At 37.2% G+C, this 7,272-nt stretch overlaps 1 non-coding gene across 1 annotated transcript; it reads right to left on the minus strand.

The window, feature by feature from the left end:
• Nucleotides 1-5,417: 5,417 nt before the first annotated feature.
• LOC112738917 (small nucleolar RNA R71) lies at nucleotides 5,418-5,524 on the minus strand. Its single transcript, XR_003169865.1, has one exon. It is a non-coding gene; the product is annotated as a small nucleolar RNA R71 (small nucleolar RNA).
• Nucleotides 5,525-7,272: the final 1,748 nt, after the last annotated feature.

Raw genomic sequence — 7,272 nt, forward strand, 5'->3', positions numbered from 1 at the left:
TAAAACTGTTTATTTGCTTTCTTTACTTGCTATGTTACTGTTTATGCATTAACAACAGCAACCACCTTTTACTGTTTGCCTAACTAAGTCCAATAGGATAATTATTGCTTGCTCAGTCCGACAATCCTCGTGGGATCAACCCTCACTCACCTGAGGTATTACTTGGATGACCCGGTGCACTTGCCAGTTAAGTTGTGCGAGTTTTAATTTCGCGCACCAAGTTTTTGGCGCCGTTGTCAGGGATTGTTTGTGATTGACAACTACCGGTTGTCTTGTTGCTTAGATTAGGTATTTTTACTAGTTTTATTTTTTTTTTAATTATTTTCCTTTCTTATTTATTTATTTTCGATTCCTATTTTGTTTATTTTTCTTGTTATTCGATTTTTATCTTATTTATCTTTTTCTTGATTTTTGAATTTTGTTTTACTTATCTTATTTTAATTTAATTTCAAATTTTAAGTTTGGTGTTTTTTTTAGTATTTTCTCTTTCTTTTTTAATTTCAAAAACTTTTTAACCCCTTTCTTTCAAATTTTCGAAAATTTTAGGTTAAATCTTCCATCTTTATTTTCGATTTTTTTTAGCTAATTGCTTACTTTATCTTACTTTATTTCTTTTAGGATATCTCACTGGAAGTTCTCTATACTCTAACATAGAGACTCCCACTTTGTTTCCTTTTCTTTTGTTTCTTGTTGTTTATGAGCAGGAACAGGGACAAGGAATCCCTTCTTGATTTTGATCCTGAACCTGAGAGGACCCTAAGGCAGCGTTTGCAACAAACTAAGGTTTACAAGGCCGGAGAGAATCTCACAGAAACTTTTGAAAAGGAATCTGAAGAGACCACTATGGCCGCTAATGCAGGGAATCCAAACACTGAAGAGCAAGCAAGGAAGGTGCTTGGCTTATACACCGCACCGACTGCTAACTTTTATGGGCTCAGTATTTCTGTACCTGCCATTGGTACCAATAATTTCGAACTTAATCCTCAATTGGTCACTCTAGTGCAACAGAATTGTCAGTTTCATCTCTCTGAATGAGCTGTACAGTATATAGTGATATTTTTTATGCGTTTCTTAAATTGCTTCCATGACTCTCCAATGGTATCTATCACCCAAGGCTCAGCATCTCTAGGAATGTTATATTTAGACTACGAAGAAACAACGAATTATGTTATTTTACCATACGTGCTACTTTGTAAACAATTTAAAAAGGAGAATGATCTACTCACCTTTCTATAATCCAACATTGAAGTTTTAGTCTCATTGGACACAGCTTGCCAATTAGTATATAATAACATGAACAAAATAGAGTTTCTTGCAAGTGTACCCAAGAACCGATTAAACAATTGAACCTGTGTCTTTGTTGGTCCTATGGGTTTGCTGTTGTACCATGTTAACTCTATCTGTGTCGCCATAGCATAAATATGCTTGAGTTGGGTGGTACCACAAAATTTTTTCTTTTTGGTACCTATCTCCAATGTCATTACGAGAGAATATTAACAAGAATACTAATCTAATGAATAAAAGAGTAGACTAAATAAAAGAGTTAGTTGGTGTCTTTCACTATTTGCTATTGAAACTAGGGATAAAAGCATTATCGTGTTGACTGTCACTACTATCCCTAACACTTGGATTTTGATCATCATAATCATATTCATATTCTTCATCGTTTTCATCCAATGATATCCTATATTTTTTGAAGAATTCATCTAAAGTCATAGCTGGGATAAGATACTTGATCTTGTGTTCTTCTTCTTCATTGGCATCTTCTTCATTTGATTTCTTCATTGGCATTTTCTTATCGGTTGGCTTCTTGCTTTGACCATCACCGCCATTGGTGTTCATCTTGGCTTTTTCATCTTCCACCTTTAATTTCTTCATTGGCACCTTCTTCCCACTTTGACCCTCATGTTCATTGGCTTTCATCTTTATTAGATGATTTTCTTCTTTGGATTTCTTCGTTGGCATCTTGATTTGACCAACACCTTCATTGATTGACTCGTCTTTGTTGTTTGTTATCTTCTTGCCTGGAATTTTATTTTGACATTCATCGGCGACTCTTGTCACCTTCTTTGTTGACATGTTGCCCTTTTTCCTTGTCTCATGTTTGTTACTATACCCACATACAACTAGAACATGTTCCCTTTTGATTTGAAATTGTTTTAGCAATGCATAAGCACTCGTGAATTGAATTTTTTCTGAATTTTTTATTGGACTCCTCATCTTCAAGGAACTTCTTTGTGACTCTATTTGTGATAGGGTCCTTAACCTTCTTCTTTTGGGATTTCTTCATTATTCATCATGTATCCAAAAAAGAGAGGTCAAATAAAGCATCAAGTTAATTCAATTGCAAAAAAAAAAAAAAAAAGAGGTCAAAGAGAGTTTCAACATAATTCAGTTACAACAAGAGAGGTAAAAATAAAGAATCAACATACAATACAAAAGGAAAGGAAAATAAAATATCAACATATTTCAATTACAATAAGAGAGGTTAAATAAAGCATCGAGTTAATTGCAAAAAAAAAGAGGTCAAAGAGAGTATCAACATAATTCAGTTTCAACAAGAGAGGTCAAAATAAAGAATCAGCATACATCCATGCAAAAGCAAAAGAAAATAAAATATCAACATATTTCAATAACAACAAGAGAGGTCAAATAAAGCATCAACATAATCCAGCACCTTATAGTCACTGAATTTCAGCATCACTATCAAACTCATCAGACTCTGTTTCTTTGTCTTTAGGTTTGATCTTGTTTAGTGTCACATCAACAATAGTAGGTTGCACACCCTGTCTAACCAAGTCTACCTCACCAATATCACTTAAAGGTATCGGACTATTCACAGATTCATGTGGCTCTCTTATGTTAAGGTCAAACTGTAATTGGACACCAATGTTAAACAAGTCTCTTAGAACCGTTTTCATCACATAATACTTTTGGAGAATATATGGATCTTTCACATAAAAGCACTGGTGTGCTTGGCTTGCCAACACAAATGGTTCATCTTGGTAACATCTTTTATTGAAATGGATGTATGTCAAACCATAATTGTCTTCCTCATCCATAAACCACTCACACTTAAATAACACAACTTTCAATTGGCTATAATAGTCTAACTCAACAATATCCATGATTTTACCATAAAATCTTATATTGGCCTTGATTGGTTTTTTATCCTTAACACTAGCAAAGCTTGTAGTTTCAGCCACCACAGTGACACCACTATTTTGCGTTTTTCGCATCACTTCTCACCGCTTAGTATGAAATCTGTACCCATTGACAATTGATAAACCACTATTTTATGGTTTATATTGGGTTTAATTGTGTGGTTTTATCATGATCCTTACCCACTTATTCATTAAATTAGCATGAAATTATAATCCCTTCCTGAATTTATAACATGTTTGAAAACTGCTTCCTAGAGACTTTAATTATGTATTTTTAATTCTCCTTTATTCCATTCGATGCCGTGATCTGTGTGTTGAGTGTTTCAGACTTTATAGGGCATGAATGAGTTGGAGATTGGAAAGGAAGCTAGCAAAAATGGAAGGAACACAAGACTTTGAGGAGATAACCAGCGAAAAGTTACGCGGTCGCATGGCTCACGCGACCGCGCGAAGGAGAGCAATTCGCAGTGACGCGGCCGCATGATTCACGCGGCCGCGCGGATTGGAAAGGTTCAGGCGACGCGGTAGCGTGGACGACGCGAACGCGTGGCAAGGAAAAGCGCGAATGACGCGTACGCATGGATGACGCGATCGCGTGACATGTGCGATCTGCATAATCTGCAGACTTCGCTGGGGGCGATTTTGGACCTTATTTCGACCCAGTTTTCGGCTCGGAACAGCAGACTAGAGCCAGAGAATATGCAGAAACAAAGCAGAACATTCATTCTACACAGTTTACAGTTTTAGATCTAGTTTTTCTCTCTAGGTTTTAGAATTTTAATTTTGGAAATTGATCTTAGCATTGGAACATTGAGAAGAGTTATTTTTCCTCATCAAGACCTCGTCATTCTAGTTCGTTCTCTTAACTTGATTTTATTCTTCCATGTTCTTTGCTTTGTTCAATTTTGTCATTTGAATACTTTTATAATTATTTGATACAAGGATTATTTCTTCCATTTTAATTTATTTTTTCATTCCAATAATCATGTCTTCTTTTAATTCCCTTTCATGTGTTATGGATTTATTATTTACAATGAGTGAGTAGTTCCCTCACTTGATGGGGAGTTGATTGAAAGGAACTCTTGAGTTGGAAGGATTGAAAGAAAAATTGTAATTGGGTTAACTATTGGATTGTTATCTAATCACTAACACCAATCCCTTTGAACTAAGTTGGTTGCAACCCGTGAATAGATCTAGCATTCCAACTTGTTTGATTTTCCTTTACCTAGTAAAGGATAACTAAACGAAATAACCATTAATTATAAATTAATCTTGAAATCATCCCATCAAGAATAGAGATTCTAAGTAATCAACTCCCAGTCAAGGCTTTTATTCATATTATTTGAATTTTCTCAATTTAATTTCCCACCTACTTAACTCAACTTCTTAGAACATCTGATTAATAAAATAGCACACTTTTCTGCAACTCGTTGGGAGACGACCTGGGACTTAAACTCCCAATAATTTTTAAATTAAACTCTCTGTGACATATTTCTAAATTGATAGGCAGATTTTCGGTGAGTTAAGAACTATACTTGCAACGTAACTATTTTAATAATTTTTAATTCACCAACTTCTGCCCCTCATCAATTTTTGGCGCCGTTGCCGGGGAGTTGCAATAGAGTGCTAAAGTTATTAATTAGAATTTATTTATTTGAATTTTATTTTATTTTGCTACTATGAGCTGCATGTTTCTTCCGTCAAATGACGTGTTCACTTCCTGATCCGCGCTTGCTAAAATTCGATCCTGAAATTGAAAGGACTATTTCACGAATAAGGCGAGAACAGCATCGGTTAGTCCGCTCTGAGGGCGGATCTGAGAGTGAACTTGAAGAAGAAACCAGCCCCCGTTCTACTGATTTGGTTGTTTTACGTGCAGAAGACATGGCAGCTAGGAGAGTTACCATCCAGGAGGAAGGAGCCCCTGATTTTACAATGCAACCGTTTCAAGCGCATCATCCAGCGGTAGCTATAGATTTTGAAATAAAGACCGCACTGCTAAATTTGATGCCCAAGTTTCATGGCCTACCTGCTCAAGAGCCTATCAAGCACTTGAGAGATTTCCAGGCAGCCTGTTCTACTGTCAGGCGTGATGGTACTGATGAAACTTCAATTTTGCTGAAAGCTTTCCTGTTTTCTCTCGAGGGAAAAGCAAGAGAGTGGTACTACACTCAACCTCTGGCAAATGTATCCAACTGGGATACACTCAGAAAGGAGTTTTTGGAGAAATTCTTTCCATCTGAAGTTACTGATAAACTGAGGAAGGATATTTCCACAATTGTTCAGGATGACAATGAGACTCTCTTTGAATACTGGGAGCGCTTCAATAATCTTCTGGAAGCATGCCCCCACCACAGGATTGACAAGATAGTGTTACTTAGCTATATCACACAGGGCATGAGGCCCTAAGATAAGACCACATTGGAAAGTGCTAGCAATGGGTCTATGAAGAAGTACAAGACCACTGATGAGGCTTGGCAATTAATCAGTGATTTAGCTGAATTCACTAGGAACCACAGACAAAAGCAAGGCCGTTCAAAAGCCGTTGCAGAAGTATCCTCTAACAGAGAGACTGCTGCTCTAACTCAGAGTATATGCGAGATGACCAACTTGCTGAAGCAGATGCAATTAAATCAACAACAAGCTCAGAAAGCTCCTCCACCACAGCAAAACCAACAACTAGTCCCACAGAGAATTTGCGAAATCTGTGCTGATTACAGCCATTACACTGATGAATGCCTGCAGCTCCAACAAGAAGACAACATGGTGGCATCCACTCATAACTTCTATGACTGCCCCAACCAAGGGTACAATCAAAGTGGAAATAATAACCATGGATGGCAGGACAATTCTAACCAGAATTGGAGGGACAACAATAATAGAGGAGGCAGAGATAATCAGGGAAATCAGAGGTGGAATAATAACAACAACAGGCAGCAGAATCAAACTTACAGAGCACCTCACCTGAGGCAAAATCAAGGACCACAAAACAATTAACAGCAGACATCTCAATTTACTCATTCTTCTTTATCTCCTAATGAAGAGCTACTACAATCTTTTGAGCGAAGACAACAGACCATGGAAAATAACATGAATAGTATTAACGCCAGTCTGAATGGTCTTACCTCTACTTTACAAGCTCTTATGTCACAGCTTGGATCAACGCAAAATTTCAGTAACCAACCTTCAAGCTCCACTGGAATCCCCTCTCAACCATTACCCAATCCAAAGGGAGGCATTAATGCCATCACCCTAAGGTCTGGAACCACACTGCAGGAGAGGAGTCAGGAGGAGCCAAGCCCACCAGAACACACCTCAGCTGAAGAGGTAGTAAAAATAGAAGATGTTGAAGAGGAAGAGGACATACAGGACATAGCTGAAGAAGAAATAGCTCAACCACAGGAGGAAGCACCAAAAGGCGCAGACACCACAGAAGACACCACTCCTATTCCATTTTCACAACTTGCAAGGAAGCCCAGGAAGCAGCTGGAACCCGACCCCAAAATGGTAAAAATATTCAAAAAGGTTGAGATAACTGTTCCTCTTTTTGATCTTATTCAGCAGGTACCTAAATATACAAAGTTTCTAAAAGACTTATGTATCCATAAAGACAAAATTAATGAATTAGAAACTATTCCTTTAGGTAGTTCTATATCTGCTTTAATGGGAGGATTACCTGAAAATGTAGTGATCCAGGTCCTTGTATAGTTAGCTGTACTATTGGTGGTGTAGTAATTTATGATTGCATGTGTGATTTAGGAGCATGTGTTAGTATAATGCCTTTGTGTATATATGATATTGTGAGGCTCCCTCCCTTAAAGAGGTTAGCAGCTCATTTTGTGTTAGCAGATAAAAGCATTATTACAGTGGTTGGAGTTGCTGAAAATGTTTTGGTGAACATTAAAGGACTTACATTTCCCACTGATTTTTATATCTTGGAGATGCCCCATAATGATTCAGATAAGCCATCATCAATCCTACTTGGAAGACCATTCCTGAAGACATCAAAATTCAAATTGGATGCCTTTTCAGGAACATACTCCTTTGAAATAGATGGCCGCATAGTAATCTTCAATCTGAATGGAGTCATTGACAAACCCCCAGAAGA

The sequence above is a fragment of the Arachis hypogaea genome, chromosome 13 (genome assembly GCF_003086295.3).
Source record: "Arachis hypogaea cultivar Tifrunner chromosome 13, arahy.Tifrunner.gnm2.J5K5, whole genome shotgun sequence".
Lineage (NCBI taxonomy): Eukaryota > Viridiplantae > Streptophyta > Magnoliopsida > Fabales > Fabaceae > Arachis > Arachis hypogaea.